Below are 17889 nucleotides of genomic sequence, written 5' to 3'. Positions count from 1 at the left end.
CTCTTCGAACTGCCTCTCCTGGTTAGTTTTAAGTGCACTAGTGTGCAAAATCAAAGCAACAAACCGAAATTTTGCAACGTTTTGTTTATTTTGCTACAAAACAGCATACTCAGGCGATAGTAAAGTAGAAACAATATAAAGAATACTGAACGTAAATAACTGCTTTATGCAGTTCTTCGTTTTTTCCAACTTAACGAATTTACACATACATTTCCGGCCGCTGTGGTCGAGCGGTTCTAGGCGCTTCAGTCGGGAACCACGCGGCTGCTATAGTCGCAGGTTCGAATCCTGCCTCGGGCATGGGTGTGTGTGATGTCCTGGGATTAGTTAGGTTCATGTGGTTCTAAGTCTTGGGGACTGACGAGCTCGATTGTTAAGTCCCATACTGCTTAGAGCCATTTGAACCATTTGAACACACACATTCCGACAACAGGTTGATATGCTCATTATGGGGTGTGACCACCTTTGGCAGCAATACAGGCCTGACTGACGACGGGGCATGCTGTGGATGGTATCATCAGTCTCATGTTGAGGTAGTAACGCCCATTTTTGCTGCAGCGCTGCTCGCAAGTCTTGGAGAGTGGCTGGTGGACGCTGACGTGATGCAACCCGTATCCCTAGTGCAACCCAGGCGTGCTCTGTGGGATTCAGATAGGAAAAGCGAGCAGATCACGTCATGCGTGCAGTATCTCTTGTTTCCAAGAAAACATCAACCACGATTGCTTTATGAGGTCGAGCATTATCGTCCAGCAACACGAAAGCTGGCCCCTCAGCACTTCACAACAACCGCACATGAGGTCCCAAGATCTCGTCACGATACGTGACACCAGTTAAACCTTCCCGATGTAACTGCACAATTTCATGAAGAGATGTTCGTGTGGTCAACATAATCCCTACCCACACCATTAGGGATCATCCTCGATATACGTCTCTTTCCGCAATGGTATGGTACCGAAATCGTGTTGCACGTTCCCTCCGTATGCGGATTCGTCGAGAATCACTGTCCAGAAGAAATCGGGACTCATCTGTGGAAAGAACATTGGCCCACTGTTCGACTGTCCAGGTGGCGTGTTGACGACTCAACCCTAGACGTTCCCTTCTGTGAAGACGCGTCAGAGGTACATATGCAGCAGGTCTCCGACAATAAAGGCCACTCTGTCGAAGCCTTCTAAACACTGTTTGCCCCAATACAACACGTCCAATGGACGCTGCGAGATCAGATGTCAGTTGCCGTGCAATATAACCGTTCTCTCTTTCTGATGTTACACGTGGTCGGGCCCGCCCTGCTCTTCGGGATGCATTTTCGAACTCTATAAACTGTCGCCGCTTCCTAAAAACAACAGAACGATTTACATGAAGCCATCGGGCCACAACAGTTTGCGACTGTCCTGCTTCCATTCTCCCCATGGCCTTCCATCGCAGAAAGCCTGATAGGCGTCTTCTCTGTACTACACTGCACCATCTGTGACTGTCGATGTGGGACTACTCGGTAAACACTATCCCCTTTAAGAACAAAACGTTCCCGGTTTTCAAACCGCCTCAATTCAAATAAAATCCCCAAGCTTTCGATGACCATCTGCGCCATCGTCGTAAGGAGTTCACTGACTGCCGGGGTTACTCACTCACTCACTCACTGTATATCTCTGGCGTCATCTGCCAGGTGTGAGGGCAGGGTAAGCAGCGTGGCTGCTGTTCCTGCATGGACCTCTCTTTTGTATTTGTTGGCCTAACTGCTTGGATTGTCCTCAGGATTGTCTCGACGGCATAATACGCCTAATAAATCCGGATTTTGGGCCATGAATTGGTGCGTTCTCTCCTTGGTGGGGTTCTTTCGAGCTCCAGGAATTGCTGGTATGCTGGATGCTGTTGCACTTCCGGACGCACTTTCGCAGCCACTGCGCCCCGTTCTGAGACCACAAAGATGTGTTTCCAGTCCGTATGCGTGAAGACGGGGTGCTGGTTGATGATGGTCAGGTCCTTCCTCGATACCAGTCCTCTAAGAGCCTTGTTGTTCCTCACTGGTCCGTAGGGCTGGTGCGGAAGGACCGGTTTCGTCCTGTCGGGTGGAGTGAATGGATAGGGGTTGTCCAGGTGCGGGTATGTCCCGTCACGAAGAGACGCGGCGACCTTCTGCAGCACAGGCTGCACGCTGTACTCCGTAGGGAGCGGCAGGCATTCAGTCTCTGCCGCAGCAAGTGGGGGTGTCTCAGTGTGCGTCTCCTCGTCGTGTGCCCGCGGCTCTACCTCCCCGTCAGGAGGGAGAGCAGGCTGCTCCGCTTCGATGTCCATGGGTGCCTCTACGCCGCCCGTCACGTCAACTGGCGGCGCGGGTGGCTCCGTCTGGGTGGAGGCGTCGACCCCCGCTGGCCGACTCGCAGTGGAGCTGGCGGTGGGGGTAGGTGTCTTCCTGAGGACCCGCAGCTCCTCACGCAGCTGTTGCAGCTGGCGGTGAACAGCCAAGAGTTCCTCCCTCATGGCGGCCCTCTCGGCCGCGAGGGCGGTGTGGAAGGCGGCCACTGCGTCGTCCGTGGTGGCTTCGTGACGGCTCGGTCCACCACCCCCGCGGGAACGGTGGGGTGGGACGTCCGTCTCGACGCCAGGTACCTCTGCAGGGCGTCGGGCGGCTATCTTGCTTCTGTAGCCCCGCACGTAGGCGCAGCTGCGCGAGTTTGCGGCGTGGGCACCGCCGCAATTCACGCACTTGGCAGCCGCGTCGCGGGGCTTGGTGCAGTTGCGTGTGTCGTGTGCCTCAGCACATTTGAGACACGCTAATGTGCCCCTGCACACTTTTGCAATGTGCCCCATCCTTTGCCACTTGAAGCATTGCTGCTCAGTGCGCTTCTTCTTGTGGCGCCGTCTGCGTCCGCGATCCTTGCCGATCGCATCGACCAGGAGTTCTAGCGCGGCCGCAATCTTGCTGCCCTTCCTGCGTCCGGCCATGTCCGATCGTCAGCGTGTGGAGGTGCGTGCGTGCGCTCTAGTCCGCCCATTGCGCGTGCGCGTCGTACTAGTCCGCGTCTGACTGCCGGGGTTGCTACGGTTTCTCGCTTATATAGGCATGATGACATCATCAGTAGCCAATCAAATAGACCCAGTATGGCGCGCGTGCGTAAGTCGACCCGGGCAGCTAGCAGAGCTACTGCCCGTGGCAGCACCGGTGACGTCAGGTGGTGCCAGGGGCAGGCGCCACATTTGAAACTGCCGCTCCTGTGTCGCGCATCTGTCTTTGCTTTCTTTCGATGTCCAACGCCCGCCCCCATGCCCTTCTGAGTGTGTACCCCTGGTCTCTGTTGAAGTTGTTGTTGTTTAAACGAATCTCGGCAGCTTCCTTTATAACGGAGTCCCAATATGTAGATGCATGAGCCAACACTTTTGTATGTCCGTTTTCTAGGTAATGCTCCGCTATTGCCGTCCCTGTCAAGGTCCCTTTGTTTTATATGGTGCTTGTGCTCAGTACAACGCTCCGCTACCGTGCGAATTGTTTGTCCGATATACATGCTGCCACATTCACAGGGTACACCATACACCCCGGACACTCGAAGAGCAATGTCGTCTTTAACAGGGCGCAACATATCTCGTATCTTGGGGGCGGGCCGGAACACTGGTCTTAGACTACATCTCTGCAGCAGACGTCCTACCTTGCTGCTAGTTGCTCCACAGTATGGCAGGAATGCAGTCCGTTTGGTATTTTCTATTGATTCACCAGGTCTCTTTCGTCGGCGGCCCTTCAAGGCGTTTGAGATGTCTCTTTCGCTGTATCCATCTTCCCCGAAAAGACGTTTTAAGTCCTGCAATTCAGATGATCAGAGATAATCTTGGCTCTATGAACCAACGTGTTCAGGACCACTTTCTGGTGTACAGGCTGGTGGAAACTATTGGCGTTCAAGTAGCGATCAGTGTGTGTTGGTTTCCGGTACACTGAATGACCAAGCTGGCTTCCTACCTTCCGTGGACACTATCCCGTTTAATAGGTGCTTTGACGTCATCGGGAACAGAATGCCATCCTCCGTACAGAACACGATCGTACGGACATCTATTGACAATTTGTAACATTATATCGTGAATTAGTGGTTTGTTGCTTTACTTTTGGTCACCAGTGTATTAGCTTTGATCTTCCGGCGGTGCTTGTTTTATCCAGGGGAAGAAGCTGAGAACAGCTTCGAAACGCAGTTCAGTCAGTATTGCGTTTTCGCCAGCATTTGACTGAAGCAGCGTCAGTCTTACAGGTGTCCAAGCCTTGCAGGGGCTGTAGTCGAGGAGTCGAGGGCGTCGCAGTGAACAGGAAAGTAGTTACGGTATATAAATAATTTTTACTTATGGACCGTCTGACAGCAACCGAATAAAACACAATTTTAGTGCCATACGCGTTTCGCCTTTATTTTCTGCAAGGCATCATCAGTGGCCTGGAATATGTACATATGTTAGCTATTTTATTTACATTTTTGTCATTGTGCCTATAGGTTATAAACAGTTCTGGTGGTTGGTATTTCCTATTAAGTAGTAATGTTTTGAACTGTACTTACAGATTGCGTGGACAATTTCCTACATATTACGCTCCTGTTGCATTTTTGGTGTTGTTCTTCTTCTTATGAACGCCAATTTGCGGTTTTTTTCGCCATTCCACAACACTATGCACAGAACGCTTGTTTTAAAGCAATGTTTTGGTTTCTGTTGACGACTGTCAAATGTTTTTGCCAAAGATCGAATGTTATTGCCAAACTTATGAGTGTAACTGTTGAAGTATCTGTGGTCTGTTCGTGTATGCATTTGTGTGTGCGTTTGTGTGTGTGTGTGTGAGTGTTTATTTTTTTTTGGTGTGATATATATCTTTTTGTGCTGTGTGAGTGTGTATTTTTTTTTGCCCCTGTGTGAGTGTGTGTGTGTGTGTTTGTGTGTGTGTGTGTGTGTGTGTGCAGATGATGTGGGAAACAGTTCTCTTTCTTTCTTTTCTTTTATTATTTTTTGTTTTATGTTATCATTTCCTTTACTAAGTGTAGTAGGCAGCCTGTGCTGATGTGTGTTTGTTCATTTATTACATGTTTGTTTTCTGTTATGGCTATCTGGATGTGGAAGTTTTCTTGCATTTGTATAAGATGTTTGTCATGGTTGCTTATTCTCATTATTTTCATTTCTTGTTCCATGTTTGTAGGATGATGGTTGTAGTGTTTTAAATGATCTGCAAATGTGGAATGGTTTGTTTCATACTTCCAAGATCTGATATGTTCTTTGTATCTTGTTTGAAAATTCCTGCATGTCATGCCTATGTATACTGCATCACAACTTTGACATTCAAGTTTATATATTCCTGATTGCTGGAATTTGTCTCTCTTGGTAGCTGGCTGGCTTGGGTGTTAAGGAAAGTAGTTCATTAGAAAGCATCCTCCATATCATTCATCATTATGAGAATAAAAAAGTCACTGGCGTGTTGCAAAGACAGTCTATTTATGGATTTCGTCTGTTAGGAATGCTACAATCTTAGGCTGGATACCGAAAGTATATCTGTAAGTTGCAGTTTGTATGCCGTAGCTGACTGACCAATCCTGGGTCACAGCGCCTGAGATTTGAATCACCGTGCCCACGTGGACAAGCACAGTTGTGTTTCCGGGACCGCTGGGGGTTGACACATCGCGTGGACGCTCCCTGCACTTTGCATCGCTCCAATTCGGCGACTCATATAATGTTTCATTTCTACGCTATTTTCAAAGCTGCAACATACCGTTAAGGGAATTTACGGTGAGAACGTTGCTTGCAAGCGCACTTTGGCGTAATATTTCGCTCGCAGAAGCTTCAGCTTTATATATATGCTGTCTTTGCGACCAAGGTTAAATCCGTTGTTCAAAGCGTGAGACTTTGTTCCATATTAATCCGAGAATATAGGCCACTGTCCCACCTATTTAGTATTATTATGGGTATTAGAAGTTAAGTGTGGTGCCTTTTGTTCTGTTTTTGATACTTTGTGGTCTTCTATGCAATGTGTTCCGTTGGAGGACAAATGTAGCTTTGTTACTAAATACTGCCGTTTGTTTGAGGTATTATAATTAAATTATGTTAAACTCTCTTTCTCATTTTCTGCCATAAAATAACTTACACTTTATCACGTTTCTTCCTAGGTTGTTCTCACGTCCTCAGTTATTCCTACTTATATCGATAGTTAATGCGAGCAGAGATACTAAACACATTCTGTCATCAGCGGAATCGTTATTCAGAAGAACTGCCATCGGTAAGAAGAATTTTAATTCTTTGAATGCAGTTTACAGTAAGTATTGTATGAGACTGGTTTGTGTTGCTAAGAATAACGGGAATGCTGATCGTGAATTTCTTCCGCGTGATTATTGTGATTAATGTTTACTACGAATTATACAACGTGTGATTTACAGCCCCACTGCAAGCCTTCTCTCTGTACGAGAGGATGTAAATATATTTTCAGTTCGTGCTAGGAGCTTTGAGTGTGATTATGATAATTTAGCATTCACCTAAGTGTATCATCATCAATCCACTTATAAATACGCCGTTGGGCTACGAAGCTCCTCTCCCTTCTGAACGTATCACCAACTAAAATTCAATCATGCTTTTAGTCATTCATTAGTCAAAATTTTGTATAAAATGGGGAATATTTTCAGGGTATTCACAGTGAACTCATATTGTTTATGTGCTCATTTTAAGTACAAAAAACAACAGGAGGTCCTAAAGGTCGACGCAATAATGTCTCATAGACGTGGATTATAATTGTATTCATTGGTGCACAGGATTGCGAGGTACATGGAGTGCGTTTCAAACCTTATTGACGAGTTGTGTATTTTCACATGCCGAGTGATTGATATTACCTATTTCTACACGTTAAGAAAGGAAATAGTTATCGAAGAAAGTTAGTTTTAGGAGTGGCAATTTCTATTTTGTCGTTACACATTGATGAACTCTATATTGGCCTATAGGAATCTACTGAAACCTATTCGAAGCAGTAACAGGCAACACGGGAACACGGGAAGGACAGGTTATTATAGTGTAGCATAACTTGGCACTTCACGTAGGGGTGTGAGAAGGACACTCACATTTTGAATGCCTTACATTCGTTTAAGGCAATCCCTTGCGCAGAGTGTAAGCTACATCGTGTGAATAGTAAGTGTACAATCTGGCAGTGTTGATAAGTATGGAGCAGTGTGTCACAAGTGATTTATGATGGGAAGAAAACTAACTGAAATAATTATCATAAGTTCCAACAATTAGGCCATGCGAACAGGAATTGCTTAACAGTCCATCCTTTCTGATTTCAATTTTTAATAATGGTATCTTCTGTGTGTGTTTATTGTCGTCCGTAGTAACATAACGACCCTTGTGGAACCGCTTAGTGCTTGTATTACTCGCAAGTGTGGGGCATGTGGAGAAAGGACCACCGTTAACGGTGCTTAGAAATTGAAGAAACAAGCTTGCACTGGAGTCGAGTCAACGTTCTGGCGATTTGACGCCATGTATCAACCAAAAATGGCACTATGACACCTAATGTTGGTATGTGTTTTAAAATAGAAACGTTTTCGGAGCGGAATGTCCGTAAATGTACATGTGGAACAATAGAAACATATTCATGATTAATTTAGCGAGTAAGAACGACACAAGATGTATAAAATTATGGGTTACCTTAATCTGAACACTATTAGTACTTTACATCTCTGACAATATCTTCTTGCGGTTTGATTATGTTTTTATACTTATTGTAATATTGTTATGGTATCTAGAAAGTTGTTTCGCGCTTCGTTGTTTGGCAACATTGGACAGAAAAATTAATGGCTTCTTATTAACACATGAGTTATCAGAAAAACTAGAAAAGAACCGCAACTTAAAGTAAAAAACTGCAAATATTTTTAAATACTAAGTGTTATAAAAATGTGTAATGAATAAAACAGACAGAAGAATGGTAAATAAATTTTCCGCTGCAGGGTCTGGAAGATACGAGAATTGTTAAACTGATTCACAAGACGAAATTAGAAAACTTTATGATTTGTAACAATTATGTAATGTAATGTGGTTCATGGTGTGGGTTCCTGTTGTCATGTCCTAGTTCATGAACCACGGGCAACGTATGAGTGGCCAAGTAAGTGGTCCTGACAGTCAGGATACCAGTTACTTTGGAATAAGGCTGGGCATCTCGGACATATTCTGAGTCATGGTCACCTTTGTGCTCAGACGGCAAAGACTATTAATTCCACCGGCTAGTCCCTCAACCGTTAGGAGTAAAACTCAATGGGACCCGGGGCAAGTAAGGCTAGCAACCTGCTTCCATAGTACTTTAAATGTGATGCTGGCAACAATCAGAGCAAAATGCCTCGGACCTTTGGAGGTGACGGAGTCCCACCTCTAATTGACAAACCAGGGGCTCCTAAGATACGACTCGGCAAACGAGTGGTAACGAGATGGGAGCTATTAATATCAACGGGGGCTACTCTGGGAAGAAGGTAGAGCTGGCAGAGGATGCAAGTAAGATGGGGTTGGACGTTTTAGCTGTTAGCGACATTCGGGTAAGGGGTGAGAGAGAAGAGGAAGTGGGAGAATACAAGGTCTACCTGTCAGGAGTCAAAGCAGGAATAGCACAATGGGGTGTAGGGCTTTACATCAGGAAAGAAATGGAACCCAGCGTAGTTGCAATAAGGTATGTAAACGAACGACTGATGTGGATAGATTTGACAGTGTTTAGCAAGAAAATTAGGATTGTGTCAGTATATTCGTATTGTGAAGGGACAGATCAAGATAAGATGGATAGTTTTTATGACGTACTCAGTGATGTTGTTGTTAGAGTAAAGGACAAGGACAGTGTGATTTTAATGCCAGGATTAGAAATCGAACAGAAGAGTATGAAAAGGTTATGGGTAAATCTGGAGAGGATATGGAGGCCAACAGGAACGAGAAACAACTCTTGGATTTCGTGCCAGTATGGGCTTAGTAATCACAAACTCCTTTTTTAAACATAAGAACATTCACTGGTATACTTGGGAAGGCAGGGGAACCAGATATGTCATTGACTATATAATAACAGATCATGAATTCAGGAAGACTGTGACACACGTGTATTCAGGGGATTCTTTGATGACACTGATCACTATTTAATCTGCAGTGAAATTGGTATTGTGAGGCCGAAAGTGCAGGAGGTCAGGTTCATATGTAGGAGGATAAGAGAGGAGAAACTTCAGGATAAGGAAATCAGGCACAAGTACATAAAAGTGATCTAAGAAAGGTACCAGGGACACAGTACTAGAAGTGGCTAAAGAATGTCTTGGAACAGTAGTGTGTAAAGGTAGGATGAAGCAAACAGCTTGGTGGAATGACACAGTCAAGGCAGCCTGTAAAAGGAAAAAGAAGGCGTATCAAAAGTGGCTACATACTAGAACTCAGGTAGACAGAGAAAGTTATGTTTAAAAAAGAAACAAAGCCAAACAGATAACTGCAGCATCCAAGAAGAAATCGTGGGAAGACTTTGGAAACAGGTTGGAGACTTTGGGTCAAGCTGCTGGAAAACCATTCTGGAGTGTAATTAGCAGTCTTCGAAAGGGAAATAAGAAGAAAATGACAAGTATTTTGGACAGGTCAGGAAAACTGCTGGTGAATCCTGTTGATGCCCTGGGCAGATGGAGGGAATATTTTGAAGAGTTGCTCAATGTAGGTGCAAATACGATCAGTAATGTTTCAGATTTCGATGTACAATGGGATAGGAATGATGATGGAAATAGCATCACATTTGAGGACGTGGAGAAAATGGTCAATAGATTGCAGGGCAATAAAGAGGCTGGGGTGGATGAAATTAAGTCGGAACTCATCAAATACAGTGGAATGTCAGGTCTTAAATGGCTACACAGGATAATTGAAATGGCGTGGGAGTCAGGACAGGTTCCATCAGACTGGACGCAAGCAGTAATCACACCAATCTTTAAACATGGAAACAGAAAGATTGTAACAACTACAGAGGTATCTCTTTAATCAGCGTTGTGGGTAAAATCTTCTCAGATATTGTTGAAAGGAAAGTGCGAGTATTAGTTGAGGACAAATTGGATGAAAATCAGTGTGGGTTTAGGCCTCTTAGAGGTTGTCAGGACCAGATCTTTAGCTTACGGCAAATAATGGAGAAGTGTTACGAGTGGAACAGGGAATTGTATCTATGCTTTATAGATCTAGAAAAGGCATATGACCGGGTTTCTAGGAGGAAGTTATTGCCTGTTCTACGAGATTATGGAATAGGAGGCAAACTTTTGCAAGCAGTTAAAGGTCTTTACATAGATAGTCAGGCAGCAGTTAGAGTTGATGGTAAATTGAGTTCATGGTTCACAGTAGTTTCAGGGTTAAGACAAGTCTGCAACCTGTCTCCACTGTTGTTCATATTATTTATGGATCATATGTTGAAAACAATAGACTGGCTGGGTGAGATTAAGATATGTGAACACAAAATAAGCAGTCTCGCATATGCGGATGACTTAGTTGTGATGGTAGTTTCAATTGAAAGTTTGCAAAGTAGTATTTCAGAGCTAGATCAGAAATGTAAGGACTATGGTATGAAGATTAGCATCTCCAAAACGAAAGTAATGTCAGTGGGAAAGAGATATAAACGGATTGAGTGCCAAATAGGAGGAACAAAGTTAGAACAGGTGGACGGCTTCAAGTACTTAGGATGCATATTCTCACAGGATGGCAACATAGTGAAAGAACTGGAAGCGACGAGGTGTAGCAAAGCTAATGCAGTGAGCGCTCAGCTACGATCTACTCTCTTCTGCAAGAAGGAAGTCAGTACCAAGACTAAGTTATCTGTGCACCGTTCAATCTTTCGACGAACTCTCTTGTATGGGAGCGAAAGCTGGGTGGATTCAGGTTACCTTTTCAATAAGGTTGAGGTTACGGATATGAAAGTAGCTAGGATGATTGCAGGTACTAGTAGATGGGAACAATGGCAGGAGGGTGTCCACAATGAGGAAATCAAAGAAAAACTGGGAATGAACTCTATAGATGTAGCAGTCAGGGCGAACAGGCTTAGATGGTGGGGTCATGTTACACGCAGGGGAGAAGCAAGGTTACCCAAGAGACTCATGGGTTCAGCAGTAGGGTAGGAGGGGTCGGAGTAGACCAAGGAGAAGATACTTGGATTCGGTTAAGAATGATTTTGAAGTAATAGGCTTAACATCAGAAGAGACACCAATGTTAGGACTGAATAGGGAATCATGGAGGAATTTTATGAGGGGGACTCCAGACTGAACGCTGAAAGGCATAATCAGTCTTAAATGATGATGATGATGACGATGACGTAATGTAATAATGTTTTCCAGTTTCGATGGACAGAGAAATATCAGGGTGGTTTCTCGTATGTGATGCTAACGCTGAATGCTAAAGTTGCGTTCATGAAGGAAATGTCAGCGTGGTCGAAGGCGCCTAAAATGTCAGCAGATTGCCGGTCGCTTTGACAAAGTAAAATCAAGATTTCCCTCTGAAGTCGGCGCGTTTCTCTAATACTCCTTGTAACGAGGCCTCCAGTGGTTGCTTCTGCCCTTCATCTGCGCCGCGTGGCGGATCAGCGGCCTTCTCTGCTTTAAATCAGATTAGCGGAGGAGGCCCTTGGAAGAGCGCGGCCGTCACGGGACCTCTGCCCATTTTCTCTGCGACGTTCCAGATCCAGAAAGTGTGGCGTCTCTTTTCTTAAGTTTGAGTTTTTACGCAGTTTTTATGGTTTCTTAGTCAGTTACAAGTAATAATAGTGAATGTTCAAGTACAGTGGCTAACACTATGTAAGAGCAAGGAAAAATTGGATTATAGAGACATAATTCAAACTACGTCATAACGTGACGAGAATTTTTTTTTTTTTTTTTTTAATGCTGACATATAAGTGACGAAACAATGTAGACTCTTTCATTTGCATTCACATTCGCATCGCACTCATTTGCTAGTTTATTACAAGAATTATTCAAAGTAGTGTGTATTATTTGTGCAACCCCAGTCACAACTTAATATCAAAAATATATAGAGAAAGATGGCATATATTAAAGTCTAGGGTTTTGTGGAATAATTTCGTGTCGGCTTCACCGACATTTAATCATACTTTATGTCTGAAAAGGCAATCTTCTATTTTCGACATTAAGTTAAATAAATTCGATGATTTTTCCCGATTGGCGATCAAATAGTTTCAGTGACCTTCAAATGCTACAAGCCGAAATCACACAGCATTAGAGTGGACTTGTTTTTTGAAAAAACATTTACTAACGTAAATTGTGAAATATTAAACAGTTCTATCTCATTAGCACTTCAGACGAAAGAAAATTTTCTTGACAACAATTTAAAAAAAATTGTGTGATATCTTATGGGACTTAACTGCTAAGGTCATCAGTCCCTGAGCTTACACACTACTTAACCTAAATTATCCTAAAGACAAACACACACCCATGCCCGAGGGAGGACTCGAACCTCCGCCGGGACCAGCCGCACAGTTCATGACTGCAGCGCCTGAGACCGCTCTGCTAATCCCGCGCGGCGACAACAATTTATAAACCAAAGATATAGCACGATCGCATTCCAGCTTTCGTGTTGGATTTCATTGTTGTAGCTAAATAAAAGTACTCACACAATCCTACCACGTGCAATATTTAAGCGTAAGTAGTAAAATTTTAAAAATTATCTTTTTATTCTTTTATTTATTTGGAAACGCCATTAATTAACGCCTTCTGCTTAGGAGGCAACGTTTCAGTGATTTGACGACGATTATCAATAAACGATGGTAATATGACGGCTAACGGCAGTATTTATTTTAGAGCTTAAACGTTTTCGCGGCGATTCACTGTGTTAGCACCCGTGGCACAAATCAGGATTTTAAAGGAAGACAGCATAATTTTAAGAATGTTCTGCTAGCATTCATGCAATTTAGAGGCTGGTTTCCTCCCTATAAATGGTTCTCTACCGTTATAGATATTTATTAGTTCGACGCTTTATTTTCGAGTCTAATTTTATATTTATCAAATAACTGTGCATCCGGCGGAAAAGGAATTATTGCAAAACGCTTGAAATGGGCTGATCCAAAACTCTTAAAAGAAATTACATTGGCCATTTAAGACTTTTGCAAACTGAGAACATTTCGGATTGGCGGGAAACCATAACGAACAGTCAAACGAAAGCAAGACTGACGAAAAAATGTAAATTAAATGCTTATTACTTCAAAAAGTCTCCCATTGGGAGACAAGCCGGTCAATGCCTTCACGGAAAAATGTTTGCGGTTGCCTGCGGAAACATAATCTACCTAGGCGCACGCCTCTTCTTCCGGAGAAAATCGACGACCACGAATGCCGTTCGTCGGAGCTCCGAAAATATGAAAATCGTGTGGGGAACTATCGGGGCTAGGTGGAGGATGTGAATGGCCTTTCCAGCGAATCTTCTGCAACGTACATGAAATAATCTTGACAACACGTGGGCTCGCCCACGCGGACACAATGACTGTCCCGTAGACTACAGCAAATATTTTTCCATGTAGGCACTGACCGACTTGTCTCACTGCGGGATAAATGTATTAACAGTTATGGCGATTACTTTTCAAATAATGAACATTTTCCTTTTTTTCTGTCTCGTTTTCTTTTGATTGCCTCTTATGCATTGGTACATCCACTAGATAAAAATGGAGACAGAACGTATGGTAATAACTATAGAAGAGATTTCTTTTTTTAACTGTCCCGTACAAAATTCTATCTTAATGTTGCCCGGGCGAGCTCATCGTCAACTTAAATGCAAAACCAAGCAGGTTTCAGATCAAATACATGTTACCCAGAACAGATTCTAGTTCTGAAATTAATTTTCAGATACAAAAAGTATACAGTAATCAAGTAGCTTGTACCTTATGACTCAGTAAACCGTAAGTTCCTCTTCCAAATTCTGGAAGAACAAAGTCTTGACACGAAAACCACTGTAATAACCGGTACAACACTAAATGGTAAAAAAATCTACGATGAAATTCACAGCAGAAATTTCGGGTTATTTTGAAATTAAAACAGGATGCAAGGTGATTCGCTGTTTACATTGCTTTTAAACTGTCTCTTGGAAAAAGCAATCCAAGAGTAGTGGAAACTACAATCAGAGCTAAAAATCGACGGACCAATCAAATTATGAAAACCCGTATTAGGATAGACCGCCGGCCGAAGTGGCCGTGCGGTTCTAGGCGTTGCAGTCTGGAACCGCGAGACCGCTAAGGTCGCAGGTTCGAATCCTGCCTCGGGCATGGATGTGTGTGACGTCCTTAGGTTAGTTAGGTTTAACTAGTTCTAAGTTCTAGGGGACTAATGACCTCAGAAGTTGAGTCCCATAGTGCTCAGAGCTATTTGAGCCTTTTTTTTTTTGTTTGATAGACCGCTTATTTTTGACGTCGACCTGACAGTTCCATGTCAGGACATTCACACAAAACAAAAACAAGCAGAGTTTCTTGAAAAAACAGCTGAAAGAGTACAGCTTCCAATACCTACGATGTTATTTTTATCCAAAGACAATGAAATGTCTCAAAAACTATGCACTGGATTAAAAAATGAAAAAAATACTTGCTCATTATTTTTGAAAACGGTATCTGGCGGTACCAATTTTGACCAACCCAAGGGGGGTGGGGGGTGGAGGGGTGGGACGCAGTTTTAAATTTTAAATAAGAACATCCCATTTTTATTGTTCTTCGGGAAAAAATATGTAACTTTTGTAAGCAACACTTTTTTTCCTTGTGCGAGAGATGGTGATGTTATTGACAAATAACACAATTGTGTTCCAAAAAGTTTTTACATTGGGATAAGTGCACTGTATAGAAAAAAGAAAACCAGACAGGTTCAAGAAGTGTGAAAAACGCGTGTTTGAGGTGTGTCCTCTCCCCTCTTAACAACTGAGTGCTTGTTTACAAGAATTGTTTCATAGAAAGTGCTCATAAATTTCGCCGGCCACTTCGATATACTTATTTATCCACACACAGAATAATTCGACACAACTGAGAAGTGTTATCGCTACCATCTGCTGACAGGCATTGGTGATACGCTGAACCATGTCACTTTCTGCATGAACGCTAATCATTCCAATTTTCTTTTCTGTCGTAATAGCCTGCATTCTAACTAATAACGCAGTCATGTTATGGAGGAACGTGTTTAAGAAATGAGGGATGACGTGCACCCAATGAGATAAAGTCAAATAATGCATCAATGTTTCAAAACAGCCACACGGAAAAGGCGGCAAAACATTTAGTCATGTGCCACACACGCCTTTCTTTCATCCAGTGCATTTTCTCGACATAATATCGTTTCGGAATTAATTGTGTTATTTGTCGATCACAGCGCCATATATTGCGCATCAACAGAAGTGTTACATACAAAAATTACATACTTTGCCTGTAAGGGGGTGAGGGTGGGGGGAAGAGAGGGAGGGTTCAGGAGGGTAGCAATGGTATCACGGGATAGTATTTTTAGACGCACTGAAGACTTTTTTTTCGTTTTTAATCTTATGCGTTGTTTTTGAAGTGTTTCGTTATCTCGAGATAAGAAATTCATCTTCAAGTTTGAAAGAATATATGTCCAACAACAATTTAATCCCAAAAATTCTAAAACGTAAAGATGGGAAAATCGAGAGAGTAAATCAGTTCAAATATTTAGGCGAATCCAGTCAGCAAACTGACCCAGAAAAGAATGGTTACGAATACTGATAGTCAAAAAATGGAGAGAGCTTTCAGATCTACGAGAGCCTTCTACAAGAAAAAATACGTAACAAAATACACCAAAACTTGAAACAACAGTATAGTCGTAAACCAGTTTTTGTGGGGCTGAGACATTCATTTTAGACAGAGACATACTGAGGAAATACGAAACAGCAAAATTTTATGTCCAAATTGTACTGAAGAAGAAACGTACAGACTAAGAACAAATTACGACAATGGAACGTATACCAATAATGCAGGCTGAAATTCCGTATTAAAAAAATGAAACCAAGCGGATTAAATGGACAGACTGTCGAATTCTACGGCACTCGCAGTAAAAAAAAAAAAAAAAAAATACTGAAGTAACAATATGTATCGCTGCAGTGAAAGAAGACCTAAAAGTAGCATGAATAACACGTTTTGATACACCAGACAGGAAAATATTCAGGCAGAAAATTGACGACCAGGCAGTTGGTCTTGTAGAAGAACCCAAGAATACGCAACAACTTGGTCTGACGAGCGGAAAAGAGCCCATCCTGAGACCATTATAATAACATAAGCACAAAGGAAAGAGAAAACAAAACACTGAAAATGCCCCATGTTATGTAACGCGTGGGATAGAAGGGCCCACACCTAATTATTATTATTATTATGTTGTTGTTGTTATTTTGTATCTTTTTAATATAGTGGATTCGTCCTGTCACTTTCAAGATAATTTTAGTTACTTGATGAAATGCAAATAAAGTCGTAGTACTCCAGGCGTAAACTGATATTCACTTACGGTACCATCTGTGTTCCAGATCTCACACTTTTAAGCAATCTGTCATACTTCCGAGAATTGATAAATATGGAAGTGCTCTACTAAATTTTGTGGTTATCAACGTGAGTTCACCATTGTGCTCCTCAAACCATTGTAGAACGATTCTGAAAATTCTGGAAATATTTGGTAAGTTCTTATAGGACCAAACTGCTGAAGTCATCACACTGCTTAGTCTAACTTAAACTAACTTACGCTAAGGACGAGACACACACCGATGCCCGAGGGAGGACTCGAACCTCGGACGGAGGGAGCCGCGCGAGTCGTGACAGGACGCCTCAGACCGCGCGGAGAACGATTCTGACCTCGTGCTACTGTCAGTTATCGTGGCAGAAGAGACCACCGCCGTTCGGGAAGACAAAAAGCCTGAAAATGTGCACTTCGGTCGCAGTAATGTTGACATAGTCCGCAGCTGCATGGTGCTTTCTGCGCTCATGTTCAGAAAAAACAGAGCACCTTGATCGACTAGAGATACGTTCTGCAGAAATGATTAGCATTTGGTCCATATCGGCCCGCTGGCTCCAGGTCAACGCTGATATCCGGCACAATAACACCTACCGATAAAATGTGCCTATGGCTCTCGTTGTCGCTGTAAACTGAAGGTAATGGATTAGTGTGTCTTGAGCAGACATGCAGGATGCCTCACAGACGTATGTGCGAACCGTACCATCAGATTAGTGAGTCTAATAAAGGGCGAATTATTGGCTTGAGAGAACGTGATGCGTCCATTCGGGAAATAGCTGCTCTTGTGGGACGAAGTGTTACGCCAGTGCAACGTGTGTGTGTGGACTGGTTTACGGGAGGCCGTAGAACACGACGAAATGGGTCAGGTCTCACCACCCACACCACCTCTCGATAAGATCGACAACCCGAATGGCATTGCAGGACAGATGTGCTACTCGGCACTGGTGCAACGGTGCAACAGTGTAACACATCGTGCACTATCAGGGGTGATAGTACGTCGCCTTTTATTACGGCAGGGGTTACGTGCGCGTCATCTACTGCAGCTACCTCTGACGAACGTTCAGAAATATACTAGACAGCAGTGCTGTATGGAACGACGTCACTGGGGACAGGAATGGCAACAGAACCTTTTTGGACGAATCGAGGTTCCGTTTTTTTTAAAATGACGGCCACATTTTGCTTTGCTGCAGATTGTGGCAGCAGCATCACAGTGACTGCATTCGCAGAAGACATTTGTCACCAGATGAAGGTCTTATGGTGTCGGGTGCTATTCCATAGATCCACAAATCACAGCTGGTGCATGTTCAGGGTACCATGTGAATGACTTCCTGCGACCCGTGCCCATACCCTTTCTGCACAACACCCCAGACGCCATTTTTCAGCAAGACAATGTGCGACCACATGTCGTGTCACAGGATATCTTTGCCTTTTGCCCTGGCCTGCCAGATCA

The sequence above is a fragment of the Schistocerca cancellata genome, chromosome 3 (genome assembly GCF_023864275.1).
Source record: "Schistocerca cancellata isolate TAMUIC-IGC-003103 chromosome 3, iqSchCanc2.1, whole genome shotgun sequence".
Taxonomy (NCBI): domain Eukaryota; kingdom Metazoa; phylum Arthropoda; class Insecta; order Orthoptera; family Acrididae; genus Schistocerca; species Schistocerca cancellata.
This window is presented reverse-complemented; position numbering follows the sequence as displayed.